Source organism: Solanum dulcamara, chromosome 8, assembly GCF_947179165.1.
Source record: "Solanum dulcamara chromosome 8, daSolDulc1.2, whole genome shotgun sequence".
NCBI classification, from domain to species: Eukaryota; Viridiplantae; Streptophyta; class Magnoliopsida; order Solanales; family Solanaceae; genus Solanum; species Solanum dulcamara.
Genome location: NC_077244.1, coordinates 30030203 through 30052137, shown reverse-complemented (window position 1 = coordinate 30052137; position 21935 = coordinate 30030203).

Here is a 21935-nt window from a genome sequence, read left to right as displayed (position 1 = left end):
CTTTAATAATTACAATAATATTTCATAATTCATATCATTAGGACTTAGGTCACCACATAGGGGCCTAAGTCATATTTTAGGCCTTAGGTCACAACATAGGTCCCTAATTCACCTTATTTCATAACTTGCATAAAATTCATACCTTGAACTTAGAGTAGAACTCAATTGCATAATCTATTGACTTTGAAAATCATGTAATTGACTTGAAAATATGCATGATCATATAACTTCTATTATCCCATACATAATTCATATAGATAGTATCATTAGGTAGTATAATTGAAAGTACTCGTAATTTACATCATGAACCCTAGAGATCAAAACGGGAGAATTCATGCAAAAACTCTTCCATTTAATGCAATACCATCAATTTATATCAAAATACACTCATGTTCATATTTTGAATCATAATTCATTCAATAGGAATAGATATCATAAAACTAAGAAAATACCATACTTTAATTGATAGAAAACCTTGAGAAATTGATTGGGCTTCATGGATGAAAGAATCCATGAATCAATACCCACATACCTTAAGTGAGAACAACAAATAATTTGGAAGAACTTTAGAATTTTGATGGAGAGATTAAGGAAATTTACTTGAAGTCTTCGATGTAGCCTTGAAAGTCTTTTGTTGAGAGAGACATATTTGACTAGGTGAAGTATAAAATAATGAATAGAATTAGATGTTTAGGTTAATTTATATAGCTAAATTAGGTCCTAAAAATGTCTAGGTTCATTAGCTAACATATAGGGATAAATTCTATGGTTCCCTTGCTAACAACTAAACTCGGCCAGAAAACCATAGCCAGGTTAGCAATGCAGAGTAGAGCAAGCCCATGATGCGGACTTACCACGCTCCTTACTAGTTTGCGCAATTTCTTTAAAAAATCTATTTTTTGATCTATAGGTGCTAAAACTCAACCGAGACTATTTTTTATAGTTTTGACCCCCTGATCGATATTCTGAACTCAAAATTTCCTAAAAGATTAAGGATAATGCATTATATAAGTGGACTATTCTCAAGGCATTCTTAAGAAACTTATGAGCATTTTGAGGGATATTACAATACCTCTCCCTTGAGAACATTCATCCTCGAATGAGACCAAATAATATAGGAAGGTCATGGAAAAAGAACTAGAAACCCAACATGAACATGAGGATACTTTGACGAATGCATAGAATGTGTAAACTTCATACTTAACCCAAGACATGTTCCTTGAGAAAAAATTATTTTCATGAATCATGCATGCATATGAATGAAATATGGAACTAAAACGTAGAAGTTTAATCGATTTGATTATGAACAACTTAGTCCTTTAGGCTCGAGTGAAAGGAAAGAGATACGGATAACGCATCATCATGTCTGATTCTACTGCCCACATAGCACTCTCTACTTGTTGATTCCTCTATAACACTTTGACGAATGCAATGTCTTTATTTATTAAGCTCTTCACTTGCCGGTCTAAACTCTCAATCCGGACATCCTCATAAGTCAAATTCTCTTCAATACTTACATTCTCCATTGGGACAATATAATTTGGATCACCGACAAACTTCCTCAACATTGACACATGAAATACAAGATGAACCAAAGCCAACTCAAGTGTCAAGTCTAACTCATATGCTACTTTTCCAATGCGCTTCAATATCCTATAGGGTCCTATATATCTAGGCCTCAACTTTCCTTTAAATACACCATATCATCCACATCAAATTCAAGCTCTCTCTCCTAGTGTCTGAATAGGACTTTTGATAATTTGAGCCATTTTCAATCCATCTCTTATGAGACTTACTTTCTCCATTACATCAACTACCAAATCTAGAAAATTTAATGCAATTTCACCTACTTCAAACCACCCTATCAAAGACCTACATCTTCTCCCATATAAGGCTTCAAAAGGAGACATTTGGATGCTAGAGTGATAACTATTATTGTAGGCAAACTCAATCAATGGAAAATAATCATCCCAACTTCCTGTAAGATCAATCATACATGCCCTTAACATATCTTTCAAGATTTGATTTGTTCTTTTGGCTTATCCATCAGTTTGAGGACGGAAAACAGTACTTAGCTTGAATTTAGTACCTAGACCTTTCTTAAATGACTTCTAAAAATTTGAATTAAATTAAGTACCTCTATCCAATATAATCAACAAAGGAATGCCATGAAGTTTGACAAGTTCACGAATGTACAACTTAGCATAGTCTTCAACACCATAAGAAGTCTTGACCGGTAGAAAATATGCCGATTTGGTCATTTGGTCCACAATTACCCAAATAGAATCATGTTGTCTTCTAGTACGAGGCTAACCCATGATAAAGTCCATATTCACATCTTTCCACTTCTATGTAGGAATTTTAATTTCTTGAGCTAGACCTCCCGGCCTTTGATATTCAACTTTCTTGTTGATAATTAGGAAACTTAGCCACGAACTCCTCTATGTTCTTCTTCATGCCATTCCACCAATACACTTCCCTCAAATCATGATACATCTTGGTGGATCCCGAATGAATTGAATACTGAGAACTATGGGTCTCATTCCATATCAACTCTCTTAATCCATAAACATTTGAAACACATAAAGGACCTTTGTAACGTAGTACCCCATCTTCTCTTGGGCAGAAAGCCTTAATGGATTTTTTTTACAATCGACTTCTTCAATTCGACCAAAATTAAATCATTGTCTTGTTTGGCCTTAACGTCTGCCGCAAGAGATGATTCCAAACCAATATGGAATCAACCAAAGGCATACCTAAATGTGACAATCTATGGACCTCTTTAACCAATTCCCTCTTACCTTCCTCAACATGTCCAACACTATCCATAGTCAACCTACTAAGAATATTGGCTAAAACATTTGCCTTACCCGGATGGTACAATATGCTCATTTCATAGTCTTTTAGGAGTTCAAGCCACCTCCTTTGCCTAAGGTTCAAGTCCCTTTGATAAAACACATATTACAAGATTTTGTGGTCGGTAAACACATCAACATGGAGCCCATAAAGATAATGGCACCAAATTTTCAATATAAATACAATCGGTAAAAGTTTAAGATCATGGGTTGGATAGTTCCTTTCATGCACTTTAAGTTTTCTAGAGGCAGAGTCTATAGCCTTATAATGTTGTATAAACGCACAACCCAAACCAGCACACGAAGAATCATAATAAACAACAAACCCATCCAAACCTTCGGGCAATGTCAAAATAGGAGTCGACGTAAGAGGATCCTTTAATATTTGGAAACTTTTATCACATTCTTTCGACTATTGGAATTTTGTCTTCTTTTGTGTGAACTTAGTTAACGGCAAAGCAATAGATGAGAAACCTTCAACAGACCTTCTCTAGTATCCGATTAGGCCCAAAAAGCTTGTAATGTCCGAAGGAGATAGTGGTCTAGGTCATTTCTTAACCGCCTCTGTTTTCTTTTGATCTACTATAATTCCATCACCGAATACCACATGTCCAAGAAATGCAACCTCCCGCAGCCAAAATTCGCACTTACTTAATTTAATGAATAATTGCTTTTCTATCAATGTATGCAACACAATCCTCAAGTGACCCATATGATCTTCCTCATTTTGAGAATAAATCAAGATATCATCAATGAACACCACTATAAACATGTCCAAATATGGCTTGAAAATATGATTCATCAAATCCATGAATATACAGGGAGCGTTAGTCAAACCAAACGATATTACTACAAATTCAAAATGACCATACCTTGTCTGAAAAGCCATTTTGGGAATATCACTCACTTACCCTCAATTGATGATAACCAGAACGAAGGTCAATCTTAGAAAAGTAAATTTATCCTTGTAATTGATCAAACAAGTCATTTATCTTGAAATTGGATATTTTTTTATGGTGACCTTATTCAATTGCCGCTAGTCTATACACATTCGGAGTGACCCATTTTTTTTCCTAACAAATTACATGGGAGCACCCTATGGTGAAATACTCGGTCTATAAAACCCTTATCCAACAAATCCTTCAATTATTCTTTCAACTCCTTAAGTTCCACTGGAGCCATATGGTAAGGAGGAATAGAAATAGGTTGGGTATCGGGAAGGAGATCTATGCCAAAGTCAATTTCCCTTTTGGGAGAAATACCGGGAAAATCATCAAGTAATACATTGAAGAACTCATTAACTATATGGACCAACTCAAGAGTAGGATTTTTGGAATCAATGTCCCTAAAATGCATAATATGATAAATACTTCCTTTGGAAATGGTGGTCTTCTTGGAGCCATCTTTCTGAAAATAGCAAAGAAAGGTCGTTAGGGAAAAAAGTCTTACAGTAAACTCTATAGCACGACATATATCATGAAACAAGTGAGGATTCTTAAAATGCCTCATACCTCTTACACATATGTGTGTCATGCTTCACACCCATGAATATGACTCTACTTGACGCGGCATATTGGACACCCTAGGACAGTTGAAAAAACCTTGTGCTCTGATACCAAGTTTTTCATGACTTGACCTAGGACCTAGTCATAACACGATGATTGAAATCCCAAAGATCTATAACCAAGCCTATTGTAGATATCATTAGCATATATAAGGTAGATAAAAGCAGAAACATCGTAAGAGAGTTTAAACTATGAATAGAAATTTAAGAACATCACATGACAACATAAACTCAAAATATTTTTCCAATTAGATGCCTCTACTTATGAATATGGACGGGGGCTAAGACATGTCCCTCGCTCACCCACAATATAAAACATAGAAAAAGTCTTTGCAATTAATAACTAACTCGATAACTAGTCCCCCATAAATGAGGACTCACCACAAACACTACTGGATAGGAAAACTTAACTAGCCACGTAGATGAATATGATCTTCAACCTCAACCCCTATATTATAAGACAATGTAATAAAAAAGTATTCATTAGTACGATGGAATGTACTAAGTATGAGGGAGTGACATGCAACGTAAATCATGAAATGCAATGGTCAAGTAAATCACATGATAAGATGAGGCAAGTAAAGTTATGAAAAAATCATATTGGCCAAAGCATTTAAAAAGCATAATTTAAAATCATAGCATACATAAGAGATCATACATATGTGGAATAAGAACTATAACCGACAATAAGACCATGTGAGCTATAATAGGAAATCCCCTTTTCTCGTCATACAATGAAGAAAAAGGGCAATCTACTTGCCAAGGTAGACTCTACCCCACTAGGCGGGTCATACATACACTATATGCGGATCCAACAGCTTGGCCATAAAGGAAACCTACGGTGGCACGTAGTTTATGGGACATGAGGCTGCTACTAAGGCTTTTGGTAGGGCCCCCACCTCAAGTCCACTCTGTAAAACGACAAATCCCACTGAATACATGCATAGCATACAAATTATAATTACATATATCATAGTCATGATCATAGATTTGAAATCATAAATTAGCTGATTTTTATAAACTACTTGTAATGTGAGAATTATCCTTTCATTATTATAATCATATTTGCAAAATTCATATCGTTAGGCCTTAGGTCACCACATAGGGGCCTAAGTCACATTTTAGGCCTTAGGTCACCACGTAGGGCCCTAAGTCACCTTATTTCATAACTTGCATGAAATTCAAACCTTGAACTTAGAGTAGAACCCAATTGCATAATTAATTGACTTTGAAAATCATATAATTTACTTGAAAACATGGATGATCATATACCTTTTATAAGCCCATACATAATTCATATAGATAGTATCATCAGGAAGTATATTTGAAAATACTCATAATTTACATCATGAACCCTAGAGATCAAACTAAGAGAATTCATGGAAAACTCTTCAATTTATTGCAAGAATTATCAATTTATATCAAAATAGACTCATGATCATATTTTGAATCATAATTTATGAAATTTGAATAGAGATCATAAAATCCATAAAATATCATACTTTAATTTAATAAAAAACCTTGAGAAATTTGTTGGGCTACATAGTTGAAAGAATCCATGAATCAATACCCGCATACCTTAAGTGAGAACACCAAATTATTTGTAAGAACTTGAGAGTTTTGATGGAGAACGTGAGTGAATTTACTTGAAGTCCTCAATGAAGCCCTTGAGAGTCTTTTGTAGAGAGAGAAATATTTGAGTAGGTGAATTGTAGTAGAATTAATAGAATTAGAAGTTTTGGTTAATTTATAAAGCTGAATTAGGTCCTAAAAATATCTAGGTTTATTATCTAACAATTAGGGAAAAGTCTAAAATGCCCTTGCTAAAAAATAAATTCGGCCAGAAAACAATCGCTAGCTTCGCGATGCAGAGGAGAGAAAGTCTGCGATGTAGACTTGCTGCGCACCTTACTGATTTATGCAGTTCCTTTGCGAAATCTATCTTTTGACCAAAAGTCCTAAAAATCCACCGTGACTATTTTCTGCATGTTTTGATCCCAGATTTATATTTTGAATTTGAATTTTCCAAAAAGATTAAGGATAATGCATTACAAGAGCGGCCTATTCCCAAGGCATTCTTAAGGAATTTATGAGCATTTTGAGGGATATTACATCATGCATAACTAGACTACTAGGATTGAAGTATTTCTTAATTGAGAAAACCCAATGAAAATCCTGTAATTAGGGATTTTAATTAAGGAAATTATGAGAGAATTGATAAGAAATCTTTGGGATTCCATGTGTGGAAGTTACCCATGGGTGAAGTCCCACATACCTTGACCTTGAAGACCCTAAATTGAAGAGAATGAAAGCTTGACCTTGAAGAACCCTTTTTAATTGCTTGAGAAATTTTTTTTGAGAGAAAACATGGGAGAGAAGTTTTTGAGGTTTTGGGAGTTATGTTGAGAATAAGAGGGTAACAAGACATTAGGATAGTTAATGGGTAGGAACTTCGTCCCGAAACCTATCTACATTTATTAATAAAATATAGGGAAAAGACTAAAATAATCCTCATTAATACTGGATTCAAAACTAAGGATGGATCTTCACCATAGAACATTAAGGTAACCACAATCCGTAGTTCCCTCCATGGTAAAGGACTTAGGATTTCTAAAAAAGGGTTCTAGATGGTAACCCCTAACGAGACCCACCATGGCCAGTTATGAAAATCATGGTCCATGGTGGTTGAATTGGTCTTAAAATCTTGGGTTTGCAAGTATAATTTCACGACCTCCTCCATGGATACCTTCATGGTACATGGAGGTCAATGCATTCTATTAACATGGTTCATATAAGTGACCCTGATAGGAGGCCTGTAGGGGCGTCCACTATGGGAGCCATAATGGTACATGGTACGTACCACGACTCGTGTGGTCCTTACCGCTATAACCTAGTTAAAAGAGTATGGGCCATCATGGCATTTCACGGGCTTGGATGTTCTTCACGGAATGGGTCTTGTGAAGGCCACCTAGTGTAAAAAGCTACATTTTTCAAGAATTTCATCTTTTGTTCCTCATTTTTCATCATTCTAATTTCTTGGGTCATACAATATCTCCCTGTAAGAAATACTCATCCTCGAATTAGACTAAAGATAGCATGAATGGAATTAGAAAGGAACATAATAACCCAACATGAATGCAAAACATCTCAATAATGCATAAAACATAAAATCTTTAATCTAGAGCTAAAACATGTCTTTAAAACTCATTTCATGAACATGAATGCATATGAAACCTTGACAACAACTTAAACACATGATTTGGATGATTGAATCATGAAAAAATTAAATACCTCAACTAGGAACGGAAGGAAAAAGATAAGGATATCGTGACATCATATCGGCTTCGGCTTCCCATGTAGCACCCTCAACCTCTTAGTTCCTCCATAACACTTTAACTGGCGTTATTTCTTTATTTCTCAACTTTATAACGTGTCATTCCATAATGTCAATCGAAACCTCTAGATATGAAAGACTCTCTTTTACCTCAATACCGTCCAATGGCATAATAAAGCTAGGATAACCAAGAAGCTTCCTTAACAAAGACATATGGAACACCGAATGCACTGAGACGCATAGTCGGAAGGCAAATCCAACTCATAAGCCACCTTACCAATTCTCCTCAAAATATGATATGGGATAACATAGCGGGGACTTAGCTTCCCTTTCTTATCAAAATGCACACCCTTCATGGGTAAAAGTTTCAAGTAAATTCAATCATTAACCTCAAATTCAAGTTCCCTTTTTCTCACATATGAATAAGAATTTTGTAGGCATTAGGTTGTTTTCAATATTTTGTAGTGAATCTAACCTTCTTCATAGCCTTAAATACAAACTTATATCTTATCAAATCAACTTCACCTACCTCGAACTAGCCGTTAGGGGATCTACACTTCCTATCATGCAAATACTCAAAAGTAGTCATCTCAATGCTAGAGTGATAATTATTATTATAAGAAAACTCTATAAATATAAAATATTTATCCCAATTTCCTTTAAAATCAATCACTCATGATATTAATATATCCTCTAATGTCTAAATGGTATGCCTGGCCTAACCATTCTTCTGTGGATGAAAAGTTATACTAAACTTCACCTGCGTACCTAGAACCTTTTGGTAGGATATCTAAAACTGAGATATAAACTGAGTACCTCAATCCGACATGATATAGAATAGAATACGATGAAGCATCACCAATTTCAGTATATACAGTCTAGTATAGTCCTAGGCTGAATATGATGTTTTAATTGGAAGAAAATTTGTTGACTTAGTCATTCAGTCAACAATCTCCCAAAAAGAGTCATTTTGCCTAGGAGTACGAGGCAAACAAGTAATGAAATGCATTTTTGAGGCTTCCCACTTCAAAGTAGGTATCTCAATGTCTTGAGACAAACCTCCCAATATTTTATGTTCAACCTTAACTTAGCCATAAAATCTACAATATCCCTTTTCATGCCATTCCTCAAATATACTTCACCATATTTTGAGTCAAATTAGTCAAGGGAGATGAAATTGAAGAGAAATATTCCACAAACCATCTATAATAATATCTAAGACCAAAAAACCCCAAATATTGGATTAACCATAATTCTTTCTCCGAAAAAAATATGACCATGGAACGCAACTGACCTTAACAAAACATTGCATACAAATGGCGGTCCTTTAGAATTTGTAACACAATCCTCAAATGATTTGTATGGTGTTCCTCACTTTAACAATAGATTAAAATATCACCAATGAAGACAAACAAAAATATATCCAAGTATTGCTTGAACACCCTATTCATCAAATCCATAAACGTTGTATAGAGCATTTGTTAGCCCAAAACATATAACTAAGAATTCAAAGTGACCATACCTAGTTCTAAAATCCTTCTTAGAAATGTCACATTCCCTTACTTGGAGTTGATGATAGCTTGATCCAAGATCATTTTTTGAAAAGTAGCTTTCTCTTTGAAGTTGATCTAACAAGTCATCAATTCTTGGAATAGGATACATATTCTTAATCGTGACCTTCTTTGATTGCCGATAATCAATATATATATATGGAGAGAACCATCTTTATTTCTGAAAAAGAGAATCAGAGTATCGCATGGAGAGATACTTAGTATAATGAAACTGTAGTCTAGAAAATCCTCCATCTAATCCTTTAATTCCTACAATTCTTCTTGTGCCATTTAGTAAGGAAGATTAGAAATATGTTTAGTATCAAGAAGGAGATTGATATTGAAGTCTATTTCCTTTTCGGGAGGAATGCTTGGGATATCCTCGGGGAAAACTTCTAGAAACTCATTAACAACTAAAACTTACTCAAGAGTAGGAAATTCAAAGTTAGTATCTCTAACAAGAACTAGATAACAAATTCAACCTTTGGAAATTATTTTCTTAGCTTTAAGTCATGAGATAAATTGACCCTTAAATATGGAATTACTACCTTTCGATTCTAGGATTGGCTAATGAGGAAGCTGGAACTTAACCACACAGGTCCTACAACATATATAGGAATAATATGCATGAAGCTAACCCATACTAAGAATAACATCAAAATTGATCATCTCAAGCTCTACTAGATCAATGGAGCTGACTCTATGAAAAACAAAAACTGGATAATATCTATAGATTCTATTAACCACAACTGAATCACCATCTGGAGTATAGAACAAAAAAGGCTCTACAATATCTCAGGACAAACAATGAATCCCATAAAAAGATAAGGAGTAACAAATGATAGAGTAGCACACGGATCTAATAATGAATACACATCAAAGTCAAATACTTTTAATATATAGGTCACAACATCAATGGAATCCTCTAACTTCTAACTAATTTTAATAGCATAAAATTTGTTTTGCTGCTAACCTCCACCCGAAGTAGTAGCACGCTGATCTGGACGACCAGTAGCCAGAGTTTAAACTTAAGGCCTATTTCTACCTCTACACTCCCTATCATGATGAAAGGGCTTTCCATACTTAAAACAAACATCCAAACCCGCTAAGTACTCTTCTCTATGGTTTTTCCCACACTTCTTACATGGAAGGACTACTTGACCTCCCGAAGCTGCACCTTGTGCCTTAGTATTCGTCACCTTATCTCTCTCAAATTATGGTCTCAAAGTATTTTAAGAACTATTTATTTGACACCTTTGGCCTTGTCATAAATGACCATTTCCATCATTGTATTTGTTGTGATAAAACAAACATTCATACCGATCCCTCTTGAACTATATAGTATTTCTCTCCTAAAGCTTTTCTCTTTCAATTTGCTCAGCATAATCCATGAGCCTAGAGATGTCCATCTCCTAGATGAGCATAGCGGTTTGGTGTTCATTCATAAATAAGTGTAATACTCCTAAAATAAGATGGCTCATTCAAGAATGAGAGTTGGCTACAAAGTACGGAGCATAGTTGGACATCTTTGTGAACTTTAGAGAATAATCCCTCACACTCATGTTCCTTTGCTTGAGGTTGATATATTCCATCACTTTCTCTTTCGTTAACTAAATTAGGAAGAAGTGATCAAGACATGTAACTTTGAACTTTTCTCATCTTTTGGGATAATCCTTAACCATTTTGGCCTTCCATTGGTTGTACCAAACTTTAGCAAAACCTTTGAATTAGTTATGGCCAATTCCTCCTTCTCTTCATAAGACACTCCCATAATCTCCACAATCTTATACAACTCATCGATAAAGTCTAAGGGATCCTCACCATCCTTAGATCCATAAAACTCAGGAGGATTCATCCCTAGGAAGTCTCTATCCCTTAAAGGTAGAGTAGTTATAACTTGATGATCATCTACCCCTTGATTCACTTGACTAGGCACAACTTGGGCTTTATTTGGCCATTTCTTGAATCCATTTTTAGTCCATATCCTGTGAACGGTTTCGTGGGGATTCACTTCACAAATTATTTTCCATACAAAACTCAGTAGACCTTTTGATGAAGCACTCCCATGGGAATTTTAGTATTCCACGACCAGTGAAAGCTCACATGAACCCACACTTAGGCAACTTCACAGCAAAAACCTATCAATCATTCTAAAAACTTGTATGATTCCAATTTCATGCGAAACAAACAAAACACACATCATATTTATAAAACATAATTGTAACGCATACTAGTTCACCATTTTGAGCGTCATAAGAGTTGTAATTAAACGACACATCAGTAGCTACCCAAGGAAATCCAATATCAACCTTGAGTCCCTAAATATATTGCCCGTATAGGTTTGCCTTTATAGCCTTGCTAGTAGATCCTGTCACGCCTAAAGCTTGACTGGCATTTAGTGCCTTAACTTTGATACCATCACATGAACAAGACAACCACTTTACCTTGACATACATACAAGGGAAATATGTAAATTCTATTAAACAATCTCTTGACCATCAACTAGACTAAGAAACCATTTTTTTCTTTATACATATAAAAGTCATAAATGTAGATGCTATCTCAGTAGACCCATAGGGTATTATGGGAGACATAACTTTAAATATACAAACCTAGTTTGGATATAGTCTATGAATCCTCTAACTCATGACATGATCTGTATATATGTCTAGACAAGGCCTCGATGTACCATAAACTATCTATGTAAATCCTATGAACAAGACAAGGACCTAAATGGAATTGGGGATCGCTGAAATGCTGAGAAGGATATCTACCGAGCGACATGCCACTTGAATGTATGTACCTATAATATGACTAAAGCTCCACTAATGTAATAAAAATAAGATGTGAGTACATATAGAATTGTACTAGTATGTAAGACGAATTTGATAACAAGATAAGTACTAAAACTCATATAAGAGAAAATATGAAATATATTAGGCTAGATGCACTTGGGAACTCCAAACACGGTATGGATCTATTATAACAATTTATGATCAATTAACCTTAAGTACTTCTTTTTGTCCATAAATACATGTATCAACACCACATGAAACAACATAAACTGGACTCATAATTAAAGCCACTTTTTAGGAATATCTCTATTTCATAATGATATTGTATGCTAACTAATTTCTCACTTAAGCAGGCAAGAAAAGAGGAGAAAATAGTAGATGAACCAATGAGCCACATAGAGTTTATAACATACACGCAGTCGAGCATGAAAGGGCATTTAACATATGGACATATAAGATATAAGAACCTAGAATACATGAATAAGTGAGTTGTGAAGACATGTAGAATTTGAGTAAATGATCTATGTGACATGTAGCTCCACAAGCAAGTGGAATTTAAGACATGTAGTCACATAAGCAGGTAGACTGTGGGACATGCGCTTAGTCAAGTTAGCCATAAGAATGTAACATATAAGCATGTGAATCTTGACATATGGGAAATCGAACTATACACATAAGCAAATGAGTATAATAGTGTAAGAACCCATAATATGAAAAGTTGAATGAAAGGTAAATATCAGGAGAATTTAAACTGATCCCAAGTCTATGAGTAAGTCTACAACTCATAGTGACTATTATGAGTCATAAATATGACTTGTAAAGGTAGGATTAAGGTGGCGAATTGACCAAGGTATGAAGGTAAGTTTATGAATGAAATGATGACTCGTAGAACAAATGACGACTCATAGAAATGAGTCATCATTGCAGGGTTTGATGAGCTGCTCATGCCCACCCTAATAACTCATTATGAGAATTAACATGACTAGTGGTTGAGGAGTTTACTACTCGTGAAAAAGAGTGATACCAAAACTTAGAGACCCAAAAAAATTACAGGTTTTCAAACTTGAAGGACAAATCAAATTGACGACTCATAATAATGATGAAGAGTTGTAGAAATGACTCATAGACACAACTTCAGAGGCTCTCAAAATTTTAGAAAAATTCAGGACCTGTATGATGACTCAAGTCTATGAGTCGTAGACCTGAGGACGAGTCGTAGAGTCCTATCCATAAGTCCATATCTCTAATTTAATGAAATGTATTCATGTCTTTTCCAAAGTTTGGTTCAGTGAACCTAAACACTTTTATGTACAAGTTTAAAGTCTCTATATAAATATATATATTCAATTCTTCAAATTCCCATCCTATTGAATACATTCTTCAAAATTTCCGTAAGGATGAAATAAAATCTTTAGGATAAATCAATGCAGTTTCACTCTACTTTTCTTTGAAGCTTATCCTGTAAATTAAAGCTAGGTTTCAAGTTCATCAAGGTTTTCTCTTCAATTCTAAGTCGATTTTACCAAGGTATCCTCAAAAACCTCATGAAATTTCATAGTCTATGTATATTCAATTCTTCAAATTCCCCTCCTATTCAATTAATTTTTCAAAATTTCACTAAGGCGCGACTCTTAATTCTCTCTCAAGATTCTCCTACAAATTCAAGCTAGGGTTACAAGTTCAATAAGGTTTTCTCTTCAATTCTAAAATAATTTTACAAAGGTACATGGGATTTGATCAAGGGTTTCTTTCACCCATGAAGTCCCAAGGTTTTTCTTAAAAATATTGTAAAATGTTAATATCTTTAAACTCTAATTTTGATGAATTGTGCTGAGTTGTATCAATTACATTTTTAATTATTATCAATGGTAATTATAATTATGATTTTACATTAATAGCGTGATTTCAATTTAAATTATGAATGCCCATGCATGAAGCTATTTTCAATGATAATTTTCATAAAACATGATTTTCAAGTATCTCATGGTGTTCAATTAAATTAATTAAGTTCTAAATTATTACCCTAAATTCAAGCATGAATTGTGATTACGGATTTCAATTATGATCAAGTTATGAATTTTATGCAATTTATGAAAAAGGTGATTTAGGTCCTATGTGTGTGACCAAGGAACCTCACGATATGCAATATGTAAGTATGATACTGTGATGTTAAAAGTTTAATACACATATTGTAAGTATATTATGAAAATGAGCTACTCTATGAATGTTAAACCTATGTACAAGTTTCATGATTTATGTTAAGTATGATCACTATATTATATATTCCGTGGGATTTGACTTAGCACCGAATGACTACTTGATTATATAAAGTGTCTTTTCTCATAACTATGTGCCACCATAGAATTTCCCCATTTTTCCTAGTTAGTGAATCCACATATAGCCAATGTACATGACCCACCTAGTAGGGTAGAGAGTACCTTGGCAAGTAGATTCTCCTTTCTTCCATTGCATGGGGAGACATTGAGATTCCATATTGTAGCTCGCATGGTATTATTGTAGGTTGTGGTTCTATCTTACATATGTATACTCTCTTTATTCTCTTCTACAATTTCAATTATGTCTATTAAATGCTTTGATCATTATGATTTTCTCATTACTTTACTTACCCTTTTGTCATGTACACTATTTTATCTTTGCATGTTATGATTTATATTGCATGTCATGCCCACATACTTAGTACATTGAAATATACTAACACATATTGTTGCCTATATTATGTCATAATATAGCGGTTGAGGATCACGATCCTACCACACATGGCTAGTAGAGTTTTCATCCGGCAAAGTATTTTGGTGAGTTCTCAACTATTGGGGACTAGTTATGAATTGGCTATTTCTTTTAAAGACTTTGTCATGTTTCCTTTTGTGGTTGAGCTAGGAATGTCTTAGCTCCTGCCCGTCCTAAATAGTAGAGGCATTTGTTGGACAAACATGTAGAGTCTATATGTTGTCAACTTTATTGTGTCTTGTATGATTCATGTTTAGACTCTTTCTTATGCTATGTTTTGCTTTAATTTACACTATGTATGCTTACGATTTGTGGGTGAGATGCATTTTGATCATCGTGTTACAACGAGGCCCTAACTCAGGTCATGAAAATGAGGCATGTAGAACATAACCCAATGACATATGAAGCATATAATGTATAAGAAAGTGGGTTGTTAAGTATGTTATATATACAAATGATCCAGAATAGGTATATGACACATAAACAAGTGAGTTATGAAAAGTAATCTACGAGAGCAGGTATTATGTGAACAAGTAATTTTAAAAATAAGTGACACGTGAGAAAGTAAAATACGAGAATAGATGACATGTGAACATATACTCACCTGTGAAACTAGGGAATCTAGAGACAAGGAACAACCTATAAAATTATCACGCCATGTCCTACCAGTGTTAGCACGTTATTCAATTTCCTTTAGTTCTGATTAAAAGTACTTGGACACATGATACAGGATATTACCTTGATCAACATATATTTAATTATTTTTGTTACTTTTCTTTAATTTATAATCTTCATAAAGCATGTGATATAAATTACCAATAGTTTAGCGATATAATAGAATGACCCATGCTAGGCATTGTAAACTCATGTGATGTTGTCCTCATACATATCCAAGTAGGGATTGACCCATGCTATGCTTTCGCCCTTGCAATGCAACCTTTATACATTTGTATTGGGGTTGTCCCATGTTAAGTATTCTAATCCCTATGCTTCTACCCATAAATAAGCTTTGCATTCAGGATCGATTCATGCTAGGATTTTAGCCCTAAAGCTGCCACCCATAATTATATAGATTCACTTTATCTTGTCTCATTAATTTTTGAGATTGTTATTTTGGTGTTCATAACTCTTTTGAGCATTAAGACTATATACCAGTGAGGTAAATATATGAATAAATACTTTAGGAAACAACAATGATATAGGAATAAAAATATAACTTCGATGTGATACTTAGGAACTTATATGACATTGAACTTCATTAGGTACAAAGAACATATACAGATGATCTATGAAGGTTGTGGCAAGTAAGGACATTAGGACATGTATGAAATGATTCATTAAGGTTTATAACAAGAGAGAAAATAATTTTACTTAGCACATGATTCATTTAAAACACATTTGGACATTTTAAATGGGGGCATAATGCAATTCAAATGGAAACATGTAACAACTCAAATGGAGAGGTTAGGATTTTATAAGATGAAACTATAGCTAAACTCTTAGTAGATGATGTCAACTGAAAGAGTGCATAAATATGTGAACTAATGAAGAATGTGAGTAGATTCAAATTAGGGACAGTGTATTCCAAATAAGGATGTACAAATTGTATAACAAAGCAAGTATGGGTTCTAGGAGGTAACATTGTAGACTAACCTACCTGGAATGATAACCAATCAAAGGAATGTGTGAACAGTTGAGCAAATTAAGTATATGATAAAATAGACAATTGAATAAATTTTGCAATAGATTGACAGGATGTGTATCCAACATATCAACACTATTAACACGCGTAATCTAGGATCTTATTGACTCACATAAGAGAAAGATATGATAAGGGTTCGTGCGTTAACAGCAAGAGAGATTTTAGAATTACATACCCTAGTCCCAACTAGTACTGTATAGTACCATGATTCAGGCTTTCATTTAAGGTGTTAATCTTCAATAACGTGAAGTAATACAGCTTATATCAATATCTAACCAACAAGCTTGGATCACTTTAACTTACCGAAATAGTAGCCGGACAGCAAGTGCGTAACCAAATACTAAAAGGGTGATACTCCCACACAATCCATTTTCACCTTGTATACAGAACATACAACCTTTTCAGCGGGTCTCCTAGAGCTCCTTCTTCACATTACCCAAAAAGTAAATACATACATCACAGGCAACAAGCCTGAACAATCCTCAATTTAAATAGTGTATCATTACACCCTTCGTGTTTCTCCTAAAAACACTCCACATGACTTTCTATTAAGGCCAACAAACACTAAAAATTGTAATATACATCATACATATATATTATGTCAAAATAGGTTCAATAGGTCAACTAATGGACCACTACGACATTATGTCGAATGCCTAGCGAGCATAAACTTTTACAATTTTATATAAATAGTGAGTCAACACTCAACTACCCCGTAAATACTGAAAACACTTTCACTACCATATATAGGTATAAGAAAAATATCCTTTACCACCAATGAGCCCAATCATTCACCCAATACTACTCCAAACTTCACCAAATGTAGGAAGCCCCAATGTTTCTATAATAATCAATAAGACTTGGGCTCATGGCTGCCGATCATTGTCCCATAAGTCCTACTCATTAAATATACTTTAAACACCTATATAATCTCACATATAATATTAGGAGGAGAAATAATTATTACCTTACTTAGAGAGAAACATCCAACCCCCTTTCCATAAAATTCCAAGAAGAAACATGTCTCCAACACCCAAGAATAGGATTGTCCTTAAGATTTAACTCCCCTACTCTTTAGAAGAAAATAAAATCACTTAGTAACTAGGGGAGAATATGGAGTGACCTTATTTACGAAGCTCTTCATCTCTCCTCTTTAATGTCCTTGTAGTAACCTTCAAATTTCTTGAAAGTAAGAGAAGAGGGGCACTGTTTTGGTAGAATACCTTATGAACTAAGAGGGAGAGAGAAAGAGACGTTCTTGGATGGTTATGTTCTGGTGGAAAGAATTTCTTTAAGAGAGAGAGCATGAAATAAGTAGAGAAAGAAGAAAATTTGATCTTTGTCCTTTTCGAATGACCTCCACCTCCCCTTTCTTACTTCCACATGAAGAACCCTTTCTAAGCACTCAAGATCTCCCTCTTCATCAAGAAATCTAGGGTTTCCTTACAACTACAAGTCTCCACTTTCAAGCTTGCATTGGGATTTATTTCCCTTACAGGAGGGACGCCTGGGAGATCATCGGGAAAAACTTCTAGAAACTCATTAACAACCAAAACCGACTCAAGATTGGGATCTTCAGAATTTATATCTCTTACGTAGACTAGATGATAAATGTAACCATAGAAATCATTTTCTGAGCTTTAAGTCACAAAACAAATTTGCTCTAAAATACAAAATTACTACCTTTCCATTCTAGGACTGGCTTATTAGTAAATTGAAACTTGACCATATGGGTTGTATAATATATAGAAACATAGCATGCATAAAGCTAATCCATACCGAGAATCACATCAAAATCATTAATATCAATCTCTCTATAAGATCAACTAAGGTGATTTTATGGAAACTAAAACAGAGCATTTTCGATAGACTCTCTTAGCCACAAGTGAATCACCAACAGGAGGATAGACTAAAAAAGGATCTAACAAGATCTCAGGACTAACAATGAATTCCATAGCAAGATAAGGAGTAAAAAATAATAGAGTATCATCTCTAACAATGCATAAATATAAAATTCAAAGAATTTTAATATATTAGTCACCTCATTAGGTGAATCCTCTAATTCCTAATGAGTCTGAAGTGCATAAAACATATTTTGGTGCTAACCGCCACCCGAAGTAATACCACGTTGATAAAAACGTCTTGTAGACTACATATGAGCCTTCGACTTTCCACACCTATAGTACATATCTGATCCCGCTAAGAATTCTCCCTTATGGTTCCTCCCACACTTTTTCCATGAAGGAATAACATGACCACTCGAATATCCTCCTTGTACCTTAGGATTAGGCATCTTATGTGTATCAAATTTTGGAGACAGAGTGTTTAAAGATTTTGGGTCAGAATACTTTGTAAATATTAAGGCCGACCAAAATTTTTGGACATACCATGTGAGAAATTACTTCCATCAGTTCGATCCCTGTTGGACTCCCTTAGAGATCTCTCCTTAAACTTTTCCTCCTCAATATGCTTGACATATAAGACTTGAAATTTTCATCTAGTTGATAAGCATGGTGGTTCTACATTCCTTGACCACCAAATTGGACACACCAAAAACAAACTTGCTCATCTAAGCCCTTAGATCTGCAACCATGAAATGAGCATATTTTGACAACTTAGTGAACTTGAGGGTATACTTACTCACACTCATATTATCTTGACACAAATAACAAACTCAAGTAAATCACCCTTAAACTCCTCCAAAATAATAGAACCATCATCTCTACCTCTATTAGTTTTCCATTGCTCATACAAAGCCTGTGCTACTCCTTAGAGTTGATACGCTTCCAAATTAACTTTTTCCACCTGGCTAATACAAATGATGTCAATAATCTTATCAATACCCTCCACAAACTCTTGTGAAACCTCATCCACCTTAGAACCTGTTATGACCCGACCTAGGGCCTAGTTGTAGCATGACAATCGGGATGTGAGGTACCCCAACCATAAGCCATCTTTTTATTCATCTCATACACAAGGTAAAGAACAATACAAGGGGAAGTAGTGATAAGTGGGGAACGGGACTAAGGGAGTTCAACACAATCGATGTCCAAAAGGACTACACTATACAACGTTCAAACATGCCTCTAGTTTAGCTGGGCTTAGGAAAAGCTCCTAGCTCACCCTAACAATTAAAGAAATATCTAACAATAGTAACATGAATCAAAGTCCTGTCCTCTGTAGAATTAGGACTCACCAACACCTTAGAACTGTAAAGAAAACTCTATCCACGAAAGAGGTAGTCGTGAGTGTCGTCCGCTCCTACATTATGAGATATTGTAGGCAAAAGATGCATTAGTACATTTGAATATACTAAGTATGTGAGGCATGCATGAACAAGTAAAAGAATGTATCAATATGCCATAAGATACATGACCAATCATAGTGAACATCAGTATACCTTAAAAGCAATTTAAAACATACGAAACTATTGGTTAATGTATATTTTAAAACCTCAACTTTAAACTCATAAGTTGACACCTCATAACTTAACTTGAACTTGAACTTATGTGGGATAAGACCGTTAACCGACAACTAAGACCATGCGAGCTACTATATGAAATCCAATGACTCCTACATTAAAATAGGCCGATGACTCCTACATAAAAATAGGGGGGCTACCTTGCTAGGGCATACTCCAAGATTACTCAACTCAATTCAACTAGGCCATGTGGATCTACTAGCAAGGACATGAAGGCAACATATGTGGGCAATGTAGTTTGGGACATTAGGTTGCTATTAGGATTTCCTTGGATAACCAAATACGTTATACAATTGAAACCCACCTAGAAGTCCTCTCGGTGCTTAGTGAACATCCCAATAGAAACTGATAAAACATAATCATAACATAGTAGGGAAAGATAGTAACTTCCTATAAATCTATCACTAAAATATTTAAGAATAGCTCATATAACCCGACCTAGGGGCTAGTCATAATACGGTGATCGAAACCCCGATGGGCTCCAACCAAGCTTCTTGTACATATCATAAGTATATATAAGGTGAAATATAAAAGCGAAAACATCAGAAGAGAGTCTAACATGAATAGAAATCTGAAAATATCTTATGACAACATAGAATCAAACATATGTCCAACGAGATGCCTCTAAAATAAGTATGGGTGGGGGCTAAGACATGTTCTTAGCTCACCCTCAATACACAACATATGCAAAGTCTTTTGACAAGAAAATAGTAACTTGAAACTAATCCCCGGTCAATGAGGACTCACAACCACACCTTCGAATAGGAATGCCTACTAGTTATGTGGATGATTAGGATCTTCAACCTCAACCCCTAAATTATGAGATAATGTAGCAAAAATTATGCATTAGTACATTAGAATATAATAAGTATGAGGGTGTGACATGCAACGTAAATCATGGAATGCAAAGGTCAAGTAAAATACTTGATAAGTTAGAATACGTAAAGTAATGAGAAAATCATATTGACCCAAGCAATTAAAAGCATAAATTCAAAATCATAACATACTTAAAAGATTATACATATGTGGGATAGAAACCATTACCGATAATAAGACCATGCGAGCTATAATGTGGAATCCGGTGATACTCACATCCAGAAAGAGGAGGATACTTTTTCACGGTAGACTCCTAATTATGAATATGTGCTATATTTGGATCCACTATCTAAGCCATAAAGAGAACCTATGGTGGCATATAGTTTATGGGACATGAGGATGTTACTAAGGCTTTTAGTAGGGCTCCTAACTCAAGTCCACTCGGTGCTAAGTCAAATCCCATGGAATATATACATAAAGTAGGATCATAATATCATATATCATAGTCATGATCATAGGCTTGTAATCATAGAGTAGCTCATTTTCATAACATAATTCTAATGTGAGATTTGTCCATTCATCATTACAATTATTTTTGCATAATTCATATCAATAGGCCTTAGGTCAGCACATGGAATCCTAAGTTACCTTACTTCATAACTTGCATGAAATTCATACCTTGAAACATACATGTGGAAACACACAGTCATAATTCATACATGGAAAAATTCATGACCATAGCTTGAACTTGAAATTAGGGTATGACATGAATACATGATCAATTTACTTGAAAATCATGAAATTAACTTGAAGATATATATGATCATAACTTCATATCAACCCATATATAATTCATACAGATAGTATCCTTTAGAAGTATTATTCAAAATACTCATAATTTACATCATTAACCGTAAAAATCAAAATAGAAGAATTCATGGAAAAACTCTTCAATTTAATTCAATAACCATCAATTTATATCAAAATAGACTCATGATCATATTTTAAATCAAAATTCATGAAATGAAAATGGAGATCACAAAACCCATAAATATCATACTTTAATTTGACAGAAAACCTTGAGAAATTG